Source organism: Notolepis coatsorum, assembly GCF_963971535.1.
Source record: "Notolepis coatsorum genome assembly, chromosome: 6".
Lineage (NCBI taxonomy): Eukaryota > Metazoa > Chordata > Actinopteri > Aulopiformes > Paralepididae > Notolepis > Notolepis coatsorum.
In genome coordinates, this window is record NC_140170.1 from 74,805,875 (window position 1) to 74,821,469 (window position 15,595).

Consider the following 15,595-nt stretch of genomic DNA (forward strand, 5'->3'; position numbering starts at 1 on the left):
ACAACAACACTACTCCGCTTCTCAGCTCTCCAGTGACAGGTTATATAAAAGACTTCTACTTTACCAATGTACAGTACAATGAGAGAGAGAGAGAGAGAGAGAGAGAGAGAGAGAGAGAGAGAGAGAGAGAGAGAGAGAGAGAGAGAGAGAGAGAGAGAGAGAGAGAGAGAGAGAGAGAGAGAGAGAGAGAGAGAGAGAGAGAGAGAGAGAGAGAGAGAGAGAGAGAGAGAGAGAGAGAGAGAGAGAGAGAGAGAGAGAGAAAATGAAAGAGAAGAGAAAGAGGGGGAGTGAGACAGGAGAGAAAGAGAATGAAATAGAGGAAGAGAGGAGAGAATGAGACAAGCGAAAGAGAGAAGAGAAAGAGAGAATGAGAGACGGAGAGAGAAGAAACGAAAGAGAATGACAGAGGAGAGAATGAGAGAGAGAATGAGGAGAGAAATAGAAAGAGAGGGAGAGAGAAAGAGAATGACAGAGGAGAAAGAGAGAATGAGGAGAGAAATAGAGGGAGAGAGAAACAACAAAAGAGAAAATGAGAGGGGGAGAAGAGAAAGAAAGAGAGAGAAAGAGATAGATAGAGCTTACCATCCGCCCAGCCTCTCCTCTTCTGGCTCACAAAACAGGGTTGACTAGTGGAGGGAATGAGACACAAATGGAATTCAGTTACAATCAGCTCGTTACCGACAGAGGAGGCTGCTGCTGCTCAGGCCTCAGTTAGTGTGAAGCTTTGCACACAATTCAACACAGAGTTACACTTTCAGCCCAGTTCAAAGTTAATAGACATGGATACATGGAGATGAAGAGGAGAAAGCCCTTAAAGTGACCTAATGGACCACAGCCTTTACTTGACTCTAAGAGCGGGTCAATGTGGGTCAATGAATGAGTGTTTTCCCTGCCATTATAAAACGTGGGCACTACTAAATAAAATCTACCTAAACATTTTATTATAATATAATAATAAGCGTTTTGCCAGTCAGTCTGTGAGTGCAGTATCCTGGGCGATATAGCTTTTCACAGTGTATCTGTTGTTACCAGGCATGCGCCCCAGGTGATTCCACTATCCCCCAGTAGATGGCGCCACGCCACAACAGCGACCAAACCAAGGTTGAGGTGGAGATGTTGCAAATGTAATAGGTTTAAGGTTTAAATAAATCATTATTCTGACTGGGTTTTTTTCCTCACACAAATACGGTAATGACAATGGTGTGGAAATGCAGTTTTTTGTTAAATAACTATTTTCCTGTGCCCCCTGGACGTAGGGCTGGGCGATATGGCCTAAATATGATATCACGATATTTTCTGACCTTTCAGCGATACACGATACGCATCACGATGTTTTTCTTTTTTTCCCCCAAACAATTCATTATGAGGCTTACCAAGACAGTATTTGAGTTTGCAAGCTAACATTAAAGACAAAATAAAATAACCATGCATTTAGCAATTTTATATTATATATTAGATTTAGATTATTGGATTATTAGATTATATATTGCATATATTTAGCAATGAGATATTATATGATTTAGATATGAAATATGATGAATTGAAAATGGGGGACCCTGATGTAAACAAGACGAAAGTCTTTCTCTGGTCTGCATCCTCCAGTCCACTGTTGACTGTTGTTGTATTGAGCTGTACTGTATTGTACCCATGCTGCAATCTGTTAATAACGTTCTCATTCATCCAGATGGCAAACAGAATCATTTTGATTGACAGTCGCGTCTGCCAATTACGTCACACCGCTTGCACCCGCCCTGCTGTTCTTAGCACCAATCGGCAAGCGTGTATTCATTTTTTACTTCCGCCATTGGAGAGCTCAATGACAACAACAATGGCAGCGGTAGCTCGCCGCGGCCGACGTTTAGCTTTTAGCTCCGCAGAATGACTAAACGACTGGAGGCATAATGATTTTACTGCAACGGATGTTATAATAAAAGCCTTTCCATACATCTGTCTGATTGAAAACTTTATTAACAGACCGCAGAATGGGCACAACTGAGTCAGCACTGGCTGAGATATGAACGACTAATGCTTGCTATATCTAGGTCGACCTCGGACGTTGCTATGTAAATACGCTGATGTTATTGAAAGTGTAACTATATAACGTTAATGCCACAAAACGAATGCCTTTGTTATCATAAGTAGTAACTTTTGATACAGTAGTGTGTGTGTGGGGCGCGTGTAGCTTTATGCCAAGCAAGCAGTGCAAAAATTTACCGTAGTGGCATGCAGTAATGCGCCTTTCATTTTCCGCCGCCCAGCGCCCAGGTCGCGCGGAAATAGGCTGTCTATTGCCATTCTCTTTGACAAACTCTAACCTTAACCAGCTCCTTAACAACGCCTAAACTTAACCGTTCTAACCTTAACCAACTCCGAAACAATGCCTAACCTTAACCTTAATCATAACCATGCCTAACCTTAACCATAGAAATTATATTGCCATTCTCTTTGACAAACTCTAACCTTAACCAGCTCCTTAACAGCGCCTAAACTTAACCGTTCTAACCAACTCCGAAACAATGCCTAACCTTAATCGGCGAAAGAATACACGTTAAAAAAAAATCACGTTAAAAAATATTTTCGATGGGATTCGAACTCGCCAGCAAACAAGCCATAGGATCCACAGCCATGTGTCCTTGCCGATTGAGCTAGTGGTAGATACTGAATAAGGGGCGGTGACTTCTATATATTGAGCTCCGCTCGTGTCGCATGCGCGGGCACCTCGCGCGAGCACGCCGGCGCACGCACGCACCTGAGCGAGCACGCCGCCGCCGGTGCACGCACGGTAGCATTTGTCTGAAAAGAAGGGCGCTTTACCGCACTAGCGTGCGGTGACGAATGCGGAAGCATTTTTGCACTGCTTGCTTGGCATTAACGTACAGGCGTGTGGGGCGGCGCTGTTCAAAAGTGTCAACGTGTGGACCAGATTGACGCGACACAAGCCTCTTGGGCAAAACATCACGATATCCACGATACGTTTAAAAAGTGTATCGTTAATGAACTGTACCTGATATTTATATAATATCGTCATATCGCCCAGCCCTACCTGGACGCCCCACGTTCACCAGTGGCACAGAAACCCAAGGCCTCTAAAAGCCTGATACGATGCAATACAACCATAAAAGAAAAACTAAAACAAGGGCCGTTGATGCAAGGTGATGAACACCGACTGAACAGAATTGAGAACCACTAGCAACCGCATCAGTCATCAAGATACAACACACCCACACACTTCAACCAAACACACAACAACCAACTGCATGACTAACATACAGGCTAGGATATTAAGTCCACACAATGCCGTCATGTAAGCTTGCTGCAATGCCATTTCCGCGTCGAGCATGTATAAAACATACAGAACACATAATAGTATCCAGTTTTGCTGCTATTATTGACACAGTATACAATCAAAGTGTATTATTTCTGTATAGAAACAAAACCTTGGCCCTACCTAAAACAGTTTTAAGGAGCACTTACTGTAGTTGTCGACAGAAGGGACAAATGAACCTACAGGAAAAAAGGTGTGCCGCTTGGGACAAAGCCTCTGGTCTTCTCTCGTTTGTCTACAGAGCGCAAAGGTTAGAGTAACTGTGAAACTACACAGCTAAACCACTTAAAGCAACATGCCAACATTATTTGAAATGAGCTTACCGTCTTCTCCAGAGACAGACAAGATATATACCAATTGCCTCTCTGTGCGTTCAGTAGAAGGCTATTCGGTTGCAAGCTAGCCTAGCTAAGCACAGATGAATGGAAGCGGATACGGATCAGCTAGCCTAGCTGTTGGGACAAAAAAAAACTCGACCCGGGGGTTTTAAGCTAGTCTAGCTGATCTGTTCCATTAATTTGTGCCAAGCTGGGCTAGCTTGTAGCCAGATAGCTTTCTACTGAACACACAGAGAGGAAATTGGTATCCATCTTCTTGTCCGACTCTGGAGAAGACGGTAAAGCGCATTTCCCATAATGTTGGCGTGTTGCTTTACCTCATTCAGCATTTAAAGTACAGTAGATGTACAGGGTGGCCTGGTGGAAGATAAACGTCATGATTCATGTGTTTTTCCATCGGCCTTGACAGCCAATGTTGTTGTAGCCCTAATTGTGTGTGTGACGCACAGCATCCAAATCACCTTGAAAACACACATCTTTAAGATTACTCTTCGTGTCTCTACATTAGCAAATCACACTCGACGACAAGAAGGACTAAATGTCTCTTAATGTCTTCCAGCTGAGCCGGTGCCGGTTCTGGGGTGCAAACATAAGAGGCAGGCGAGTTGATTGACAAGTCAAGAGTTGATTGAGTGATTGCATGTCTCACTGCGAGCCACGAAGACGGGCTTAATACCGATAATACCCAGAGTCCTGACTCCTGAGTCTGACACTGTATGCATTATTCAGCAGACTGATAGGGAAGTGACCCCAACAGTAAGTACAACTATAACGCATCACTGTCAACAAGCCAGCAGCACAATCTACAACAACAACATGTAGAGACGCTCCATTATTGATGCCCGGGTTGACTCAATACCTGCCGATCCTGCCGGTGGACTCGCTGTACAGGAGCAGTATAAGGGTAGGGTGGGGTGATAATAAGGGTAAAATATATGACGTATCTGGCTGCATAGGTAGAACAAATCCCATGTTACTTACTAGTATGCTGCTGGCCAGTAGTAGTCATACCATCGTTATTTATTATACTACAACTCTGTACATACATCTGATTAGCACTACACTCTGCACCTCAAAGGCGCTAAAAACAAAATTACAAACATCTCAAAACAAACTGGTCGGACTACTGCTGCTTGACCTTACTCCTAGAACCCACCTCACCCCTGCCCACTTTGACAACCTAATAGTAGACAACAGAGTACAGCAACTTGCAATGGGCCTGGTCTACAAGATACACTACACGACCAAGGTACCCATGTACATGTCAAAATACTTCCCACGGATGTGCATGCGCGCACACAAAAATGCTTTCACAACTTTCACTCGACTCGTCGTCCGTGCGCCAAGTACCCGGTAATCAGCTATCACCTAGTCTTTGCATAACAATGGCATAGCAATAGCACAAAGAACGAGAAGTGCACAACCAAAATACAAGCCCTGTGGGGGTTTGCTTGATCTGTGGAGCTCTCACTATGTGACAAATGGTCCTGAATGGAAGGATGAGACATTTCAAGTTGTGCTTCAGAAGGAAACTGTCCTCCTGTAAACTGTAAGTTACATTGTTAATTTAGTTTGTATTTACTTTTCTAGTTTAAGTTAATTCAATTAAAGAAATTGTAACTACAATATTGTATCTACAATTACATTTAAAACATTGTTTGTTTTTCAACCATTTCTGTTGACAATATAATTTCTTTATATTGAAGGCTACATCCTGCTACCTTTTTCAGCTTCTCAAGGCAATATTTACAAAAACTAAATTAAAACTAGTAATTTCCTATACAAACATGTTTCCTACTATTTATGCATAATAATCATCTGTTCTGTGCGCACGCGAGGGAACGCGGGAGCGCGCGTGCACATGGCGTCATTTAAACAGCATACAGGCAGTTCTGATATTACGACTGCACCACTGATCAAGGTCGCTTCAAGGCCCTCGACCTAGCATAACGTGCGGCAAAGGGAACCGCTCCCGCCTACCTCCGGTCAATGGTTTCTAACTACACACCCTCAAGACCCCTACGCTCTGCATCTTCTGGCCGCCTCAGACCTACTCCTATCCAAGCTCCGGGAGGGTCATCAAAGAGAAGTCGCCTATTCTCAGTCCTTGCCCCACAATGGTGGAATGAACTACCCACCCCAGTTAGGACAGCCGAAACCCGTCCAATCTTTCGCCGTCGACTAAAGACGCACTTCTTCAACCATTATCTGAATTTAAAAAATTAAAAATTTTAAATAATAATTATCTACCCCTAACTAACCGTACTGTTATGCACTTGTCCTAATAAACTAACCTACACTGTAGCACTCAACACTCTGGTGAACATTGTTACTCAGCTGATAGAGTTGTGCCCTTCCTGATGACTTGTCGTACAGAACTTGTAAGTCGCTTTGGATAAAAGCATCAGCTAAATGACTAAATGTAAATGTAAATGAGCACTACCCACTTTCAAAGAACACCTACGGGAGACTGCAATTCGAAACTCGCCCCTGTAAATGTCCTAAGGCCTAACAAAAATAATGGTTTGGTTCCGGTTGCCGACCGACCCTGCCGATTTAGGTACGACCCAATTTATTTTATGAGTTAAAAAAAATTATAAAAACAAAAAATTCAGATTTTTTCCATGTTGTTGTGAACATTTTAATTAAATAAAGAAATTCCCTATCCATAGTCACCGTGGGAAAAAATAAAATAAAAAATTAAATAAAATATATTCCCTACCTACCCATGGCCTTAACTGACAACCAACAGGAACCAAACAATATTTTTTGTTATGCCTAACCCAACCCCCTCCAATGTACAGTAAATTACCAAGTATGGTTGTCAATATTCCAAATGTAGTTTTGCTTGTACAGTTGTACGGAGTCCCCCACCCACCCCTCCTACCGAACCCCCCCCCCCCACCCCACCACCTCCCGTTAAAATATTTTCCCATATTTTTAACTGTTTTTTTTTACATTTTTTACATTTTTACAAAATGGCTGCAATTCCCCTCCGTGACAACAGGTGGCAGCAGTGTATATTAGAACGTTAGCACAGGAAGTCAGACCGGAAGACGGTTGCGACCCAAAGAAAAAGAAGAATAGCGAGAGGAAAGGAGGGGTTTAGCGCAAAATGTATTACATTCTACAACTACCTACCTACAAAAGGCAGAGAAGTGATACCGACAAAGTGGGGTTGTTCCCGGAGAGCTCACTCTCTGCCGTGGTTTCTCAGTGTATAATGTATGGTGCTCTCCCTCAACATGCGCGTAGGGTGAGACAACACCATTCTTTAGTCCAAATAATACCCTACTTTATACTATATTATTGTCATTCGTTTAATGTAAAGTCAGTCTTACATTGGCACTGCTTTAATGTTGCATTTACCCATAATCCATTGCTGTATTAGACTGTGCCAGTATAACTTTTGTAAAGTAATGAAGCGCAAATGTAAAGTTAATCAATACACAATGAAACAATATCTTTATCTATATCACATGTCAAAACTACTTTAATAAAAGAAGATTTCCGTTTTTCATTTCTACTCATTCATCCAAAACAAGACAGCAATTCTACTTCTGCATGCACTGGGAGAATTGAGCTCATAGCACATATTTGGAGTTGATAGAATGGACATTGCTGTTCTTAGGAAATGTTGCACATGGTGGAAATAATGGAAATGAACATTTCTAACATTAACATTTAGTGTATGTTTAAAGTTGATACATTGAGGCATGGTAGAATTTCACTTTATATTACAGCAGTATCCGTTTTTAACATTACAATTAGTGTCTGACACTATAGACACATGTTAAAAGTCAAAGTCAACTTTGTAATTTTCCAATTTGTGCAAGACATACAGAATTTTTTTATTATGTGCCCCCCTTCCCACGGTGTATATAGAAAGAGACAATAAACACAAAAGTAACATAGGACACAATTAGGGCTGACTTTCGAAGCTTTTTTTGGCAATCGAAGCTTCTGGGCCGAGCTTCGATTTTAATTCGAAGCTTCGGGAAAAAAAGTTTTAATTTTTTTTTTAATAATTTATTTTTATTTTTATTTTTTTATCTTATGTTGTGGGACTAGTACAGCACTTTGGTAAACTTTGTTGTTTTTAAATGTGCTCTATAAATAAAGTGGATTGGATTAATTAATTAAGTAGCCCCTTTCGTGACTGTGCCAACAAGGTTTCACTCTGCTGCCCTGCCTGGGTGCAGTGGGGCTGCTCTCACAGCCAACGACATGACATTACATAATTATGTTGCAACCTTCGTCTATCAAGCAAACAATTATATAAATATTTATATGTAGTTGATAGAGACAAAGGCAGAATTCGACTTAATTAACATATTTTTATATGGGTCGGGACACACAAAAAGCAGCACAATGAACACAAATCTGTCCAACATAGTCTTAAATAACAAACTGCATTGCTTCGCTTCTTCGTCGACATGTCTGCTGCACATGTCCTTGTTGTTTTCAACACAGATAATCTCCATGTGCTTGTTGTAGAGAGGTGGAGTCGAGGCGCCGCTTACTTTCGTTTCATTGGAATGGAGGTGGGAAGGCGCCGCTTACTTTCGTTTCATTGGAATGGAGGCGCAAGATTTTGGAGGCACAAAAAATAATAATAATAATATTTAAAAAAATTCATAATTTTTTATTTATTTATTTTGTAAACTTCGATTTTTTTTTATGTTCAAAGCTTGTGCCATCGAACGAAACTTCGAAGCTTCGAAGTATTTAAGACAGCCCTAGACACAATATACAACACACAGGACTATGTACAATATAAACAGTGCCTACAATTAAATTAATGAATGAATAAGAGGTAAAAGAGAACTTAGTGTAAATATTCTTTAATTTGTGTCAACGTTATAAAAATCCTATTGTATTCAACAAATGTATTATTATACACCACAATGTGCCCTTTCTATCTATTCTAAATCTATGGCCTCGCGATTCCACGGCTGCGCAGTGCAGACAATATATATATATATATATATATATATATATATATATATATATAATATACATATGAGGGCGAGGAGACTACATTGGGAGGGGGCAGGGTTTGTCTGGTTAACTCCTTTGACTATACAGATTGGTATTTGTGCACAACTTGTCAAAAGAGTGCCTTTTTCAGATCTTATCTGTACTTCCTCTGTAAATCCGAGTTGCATGTGTGATGTCACTAGTAGGTCAAACCTATCATGGTCCAATATGTGTTAACTTTTAGTAACATTTAGCTTCGGCATACAGAGAAAGCAGAGATTGACATGTCTTGGAAGAATAAGATGCCTACTTGCAAATCCTGGTAAATATCAATGGGTACTTGTTGACAATTGGCATATTCTTAGATCATTGCATTCTCAATGAGGGTAAAGGTGTATACTCTAGTACAGGGGTTCCCAAACTTTTCAGGCCAGGGCCCAGAAAATAAGGCGTCAGAGAGCCGCGGCCCAATGCACATCGTCGGGCTTTTTTTTTTTTTTTTTTTTGCCAGGCGACCGATTTTTTAAGCCAAATATCACTTCAATCCTATTAAGTTAGTTCAAGTTAGTTATTCATTTATATGTGCTATTTATGAGAGGGCTAACTAGTTGCAAAATAATAATGATAATAATAATAGCCTCATTAAAATACTATTGTTGCTTCGGTTGTTTTCAGCGTTTTATGTGCATAATCTGTTATTTAGTTTGAAATGTTCGTTGAAATAAGTAGATTTTTCGTTTTTGTTTATTTATTAAGTTAATATAAAACCATATAGTCACATTTTAGAATACAATAGAATAGAATTTTAGAATACAACTAGAAACACTGTCCTGGCCTGCTTCTAAGTTCAGTGGCCTGACAAAAAAAATAAATAAAAAATTTAAATCATCTCGCGGCCCACCCGTGGCTGCTCGCGGCCCACCTTTGGGTCGCGACCCCGACTTTGGGAACCACTGCTCTAGTAGACTCTAGTAGAGATGCTGCTAATCCATTTTCAGTATAGTTTATAAAAGTCATAATTTTTATAAAAAACATGTATATAAATTGTTATTCAATATAGAATATGTTAAGAGTATAAAATACATCTGGAGGGGATATATGATACAGTATCAAAAGTAATTTTCAATTGGCTTCTTTTTATAGCCTGTAAGGCTGGTTGGGCTGTGGTTTCTATTTCCAAGAGTAAAAGAAATGTAAATGCTGTTGTGGTGCCACTGATAACATGTGCTTTGTTATTTATGAAGGTACAACAGGTCCTTTGTGGTATGGCTTGGCTGGCTGACTGCAGACCAAGATGACCATTTAGACAAAAACGAACACAATAGTCTGCAGCAGAACAGCAGGTATGTGATCTAAGAACTGAAGACTGATTATTAACAACCCTGTAATATATCCTGCACATACACTCCCTGCGGCCTTGGTCCTTATCCAGGCTCCGGGCAAACCATTTCCTGTCTCAAGTGGGTCAGCCAGTGTTTGGCTAACACTCTTCCACCAGCTTGTATCACTCTTCCCCCAACTTATATCACTATTCCCACCACTTGTATCATTCTTCCCCATACGTATATCACTATTGTATCACTCTTATCATTCTTTCCCCAGCTTGTATCACTCTTCCCCCAACTTATATCACTATTCCCATCACTTGTATCATTCTTCTCCATACGTCTATCACTATTGTATCACTCTTATCATTCTTTCCCCAGCTTCTATCATTCTTCACCCAGCTTCTATCATTCTTCTCCCAGCTTCTATCATTCTTCCCCCAGCTTCTATCACTCTCCACCCAGCTTCTATCACTCTTACCCCAGCTTCCATCACTCTTCACCCAGCTTCTATCATTCTTCCCCCAGCTTCTATCACTCTTCTCCCAGCTTCTATCACAGCTCATTTACATCATGTTAGAACATCATTTTGAGAGTTGGAACAACTTGACATATAACCTTGTATTCTAGGGGTGAGGCTTTAAAAAAAATACTGGCATGAAAATGTGCTTTTCAGCATTACACACTCCTCACCCATATCCATTCAGCTATTGTTATGACTGATGAATATAATTATGAGGGAAATGCAACTGAGCAGAGTCAAATTGCACTGCAGAATGCCCTACCTTCAGTTGTGGTCATCAGTAGGCATCGGGGGATCTCTTTTAGCAAAAGAAAAAAATACATATATTCCAAGGGAACTTGCAGCACTGCTTCCACTGGATACTCTCTCCAAACTGGTAGGCTGTCCTTCCAAGTTAGTCAGCTGTTACCCTGGACGTTTAGAAATATCACATGCTGCAAACAAAAAAAGACAAAAGTGAGGAACTATAGTGTGAACTGTGAACAGGTGTTTATCTTTAGCTGTGAAGGGAGTCGACACGTCCAAACTGACATCCCAGGAGCACATAGCTGTTAGAAATGTTGCTTGAAAGATGGTCTACTTTATCCATCCCAGGCTATCAATTGCCAGAAGCTTGAGGCCATTGAAATATGATGACATGTAGACCTAGCTACACTTTGCCGTCATACATTCAAAGCACATCATGACAGGTAATAAAAAAAAGTCAACCAACGAACTCGATTCTTGTACAAGTTGTACCGGATCTCCTCTCTGGTAAACAAGAATACCATTAAGACTCTGGCAGGAGCACTCATTCAAGGGTACTACGACTATGCTTGCACCTCATGGTACCAAAGTACCTCAAAAGCGCTAAAAACAAATTACAAACATCTCAAAACAAACTGGTCAGACTACTGCTTGACCTTACTCCTAGAACCCACCTCACCCCTGCCCACTTTGACAACCTAGGATGGCTTAGAGTAGACGACAGAGTACAGCAACTTGCAATGGGCCTGGTCTACAAGATACACTACACGACCAAGGTACCCATGTACATGTCAAAATACTTCCCAAAGGTCAGTGAATACCACGATCACAACACCAGAGAGAGCTCCACAAATCATGTTAAACCCAGATTCGGCTCAAACAAGGGACTAAACACGTTTCGCAATTATGCCACATCAATGTGGAACGCCCTACCTAAAGCTGTAAAGGAATGTAAATCACTACCCACTTTCAAAACCACTCTCAAAGAACACCTACGGGAGACTGCAATTCGAAACTGGCCCCTGTAAATGTCCTAACCCAACCCCCTCCAATGTACAGTAAATTACCTAGTATGGTTGTCAATATTCCAATGTACAGTTTTGCTTGTTTGTACAGTGTTTCCCCACCCCCCCAACCCCCTCCAATGTACAGTAAATTACCTTGTATGGTTGTCAATATTCCAATGTACAGTTGTGCTTGTACAGTTGTACAGTGTTACCCACCCAACCTCCTACAATGTACAGTTTTGACATCAAATGTATATACTCCCTTTTCTGGACTCTTTTTGTATCCACAAACAGTACTGTATTTGCAAATCTGGTATGTCATATGTCCTGATGAATTGAAAATGGGGGACCCTGATGTAAACAAGACGAAAGACTTTCTCTGGTCTGCATCCCCTTAACAATTGTGTGTATTGAGCTGTACTGTATTGTACCCATTCTGCAATCTGTTAATAAAGTTATCAGGTATGAACTCCTATACCGCCACCTACCCCCCAAAATGTATTAATTAAATAAAAACACCATACACCTGCATTATATGCAAAGAGCTGCCTGTATAACCTCCAACTGATTAAATAAAAAATGCATTTTAAGCAGAGACAGCTCGATTAATCGACCACCTCGTGATAATAGTGTAGGACATGACAGGTCAACTGTAGTACAGTCATGTTAACTGGCTGACGTCAGAACTACGCCCTTCTCTTGTCGAGTTGGTGAGAAAACCCCAGGCTAGATACAATATTTAAACAATCAAAATGAACAAGCCAACTATGATACGATACAATTGAGTTTGTGTATAATATATATATATCATTTTGTTACGAATATGGGGGAAATGTAAGCCGAGCATATGCAGATGGTAGTGCTCAAAATAAAACACACCAGCATCATCATTGCGTTAGTTAGCATCCTGAATTGACCTGGACGGGACTATTCGGTGGAAAGAAAACTTTCCTTAAAACCTAGCACGGTATAATGTAGACATTTTACAAGACAAATGTATATAGAAATGTGTATATCCACGTGTACGTTTGAAGCTAATCATCACGAATCATGTTTTAGAAAGCTCAAATGCGTTGGTGCAATAGAGGACATGTAGAAAAACCAACTGCATGTAATGAATAAACTCTTCCAGCAAATAGTAAGAAGCTCAGGGGTTTAGGGATCATGTGAATTTAACGTTAGCTGCTTGCTAGCTAACGTTGTCAGGCCGTGGTACTTCTACGTGTTTAATTGCGAGGTAATAGATGAAAACGGCAGTGTGGTTTACCATTTTATTATCGTTCACCGTTACGTTAACTGTTATGTTTAAATTCACACCAAAGAAACCCAGGTTTGATCGTTCCTCTGGTCGCCTCTTGAGGCGGCTAACGCTACGAGCTAATGTGATGCACCGGAGGACGCTCCATTTAGTCTAGAGCGCCCGCCGGCTTTGCGGTGCCGCCGGGTGAATTCATGCTGACTACTTGAGATAGACGTCACTTTTATTTCTACGTACATTGCACTACTTTTATTGTCCATTTTATGCCTATTCCTGTGTCTGCACTTTATGCATTGCTTTTATTCTGTCAACTATGCTAATTATATGTTCATTTTATGCCATTTGCTGTGAAGCACTTTGAGCTGCAATTCCTGTATGAAAGGTGCTATATAAATAAAAGTTATTATTACGCATAACAGCTGCCCCAACCGACGTTCAATTGCTTGCGTTGACTGCATGATTGAAGGGCCTCAAACAGAGCAGAGGACTTACCTACTCATTGACAACATCTTGTGGCTCAAGCGTGAGAAACCAGACCCCCAGATTATGTTATGAACAGATTTGAATGAAAGGTTGGGGTCAAACAAGCCTGAATGATATGTGCCACAGTGAGCTATGGTCAAAGTCTCTAAGAATTCCATATCACTCATTATATAGTGTCTCCGCTCTCCGCTATGGCCGACACACAAACGTTTCACCATAGAAACATTATATAAGGCTAGTAATTCATTGTCGGTGGGTTATGCCATCTACGGTCTTCTAGAAACAACTGGAAAACATTGTTTTTCAGGCCCCTTAACCCATGTCGTCAGTGTTGTGACAACATTCATAATTTAGTGGAAGATACCAACAGTAACCTACACAGAATGTGGTGGTTTCCTTGAAGACATGAGTAACTTGTGATTCATATCTGATCGAGCCATCCTTAAATTAAGGTAATTTTAGGCGTTTAAGATAAAAATAGACTTTGTGCCAGTGTGGTCTCATTAGAGTCGCTGGATTGCCCCAGGCTTTCCATGTAGAAGCTTAGTGGGGAGTCTCCAATTTCTGGGTTCAGAAGAGGTCCCACTGTAGTGACAGACACAGACACCCATCTTTAAACCAGGTTCTATAAACCAGGTTCTCTCCTCTCAACCTCTGGGTTGCCGGGGAACAATGCAGTGTCACCGGATATGAAAATTGGCTTCCATAAAAACGTCTAATCAAACAGAGGCAACTGATGATATCAAAATATAATTGTGACATGAGGAATTATGGCCAATGGTAATTTGAGCTGCTCAGCCACTGTAAGCCTTTCTTCAGGCTTATGTGCAGCTGTCACCGACCAGCTCACACGAGCCACTTGGTGTCCATCCTTCTGAGGAATGACAGCCTACCTGATTGAAAACTTTATTAACAGATTGCAGAATGGGTACAATACAGTACAGCTCAATACACACAATTGTTAAGGGGATGCAGACCAGAGAACTTGAACCTCTCGTTTACATCAGGGTCCCCCCATTTTCAATTAATCATGTTTATTAACTTGGAACAATGCTGTAAGTAACACATTCATAAACTACCTGCTGAGAGTAAATTCTTCAATAGGGACACCTGCAAATATCCTGGGAAACTCCACACTAAGCAATAGTCTTTGACATGGTGGGGTGAGGGCGGCAGCTAAGGAGTATAATTTTAAGTTTTAGGTCCTGAACCTAAAATAAGAAACGTTTAAATCACCATTTATACAATTAACGCCGCCCATGCGGACTGCCCCGTGTCGCAAAACACGCGCTCACTCGACGTCAGACTCGTCCGTCCGCCGCAGCTAACGTTAGCTCGTCTGATCACATCACACGGTTAGCCAGCTACACCAACAAGACATGATCGGCAGCAACGACAATGGGATATAAACAAAGTTCACCAACCATACAATTGTACAGCGTATTCAAAAACACATGGGTGACAGACCTCACATTGTTACGAGTACTTCGCAAAACTAGTGTTTTTACAGGCGTCAACTTACATGGGCGCTGAGAGGATTGTGTTGATGGCCGTTCATTTCTGCCGATGGATGGAACACTCCCCACGATGACGTCAGATAGCGTGTCGCTCACCGTAGGAGCAGAGCCCCGCCCCCCCTCCCACACAGCTCCCACCAACATGATCTCATGCAGATTAGTCATACCACTTCTTATTTACACAAAGCTACACATGACATGAGATTCAAAAGATGTGACCCCCATGCAACTCAAACAAATTGCCTGACTGCGTTTGTTCAGAATCATCATAATAATATCTTTATATTTTACAATTTTACCATAATTTGCCCCAAAGATACTGGGGGGGGGGGGGGGGGGGGGGGGGGGAGAAGAAACAGAATCTGGTGTAGGCCTACTGTGTAGATATTAAATTTTATTTTAACACATGAAAATGGACCCTTTGATCCTTCCAGCTAGAAAACACAAGCATGAGTAATCATCTAAATGCCTTGCTATGAGGCATTGCTTCTGGTAAAGGGTCTTTCTGTGCAGGACACTGGGGTATAAGGTAAATTTTAGCCCTGATGGCCAAATCTATAGTGTGCACCATAGGGCATGAAGGGGTAGCTTGG

General features: G+C 41.2%; 1 protein-coding gene across 3 annotated transcripts in view; it reads right to left on the reverse strand.

Moving 5' to 3' along the window:
• Positions 1–15,058, reverse strand: part of tmcc1b (transmembrane and coiled-coil domain family 1b) — a 44,802-nt gene extending 29,744 nt beyond the window's left edge. For all 3 annotated transcript variants that reach the window (XM_084317730.1, XM_084317731.1, XM_084317729.1), the window contains exons 1-3: positions 15,008–15,058; positions 10,754–10,925; positions 583–626 (exon numbers count right to left, since the gene is read on the reverse strand). The gene's annotated coding sequence lies outside the window, so the exon portion shown is untranslated. The remainder of the gene's footprint in view (positions 1–582; positions 627–10,753; positions 10,926–15,007) is intronic.
• Between the last annotated feature and the right edge of the window lie 537 nt (positions 15,059–15,595).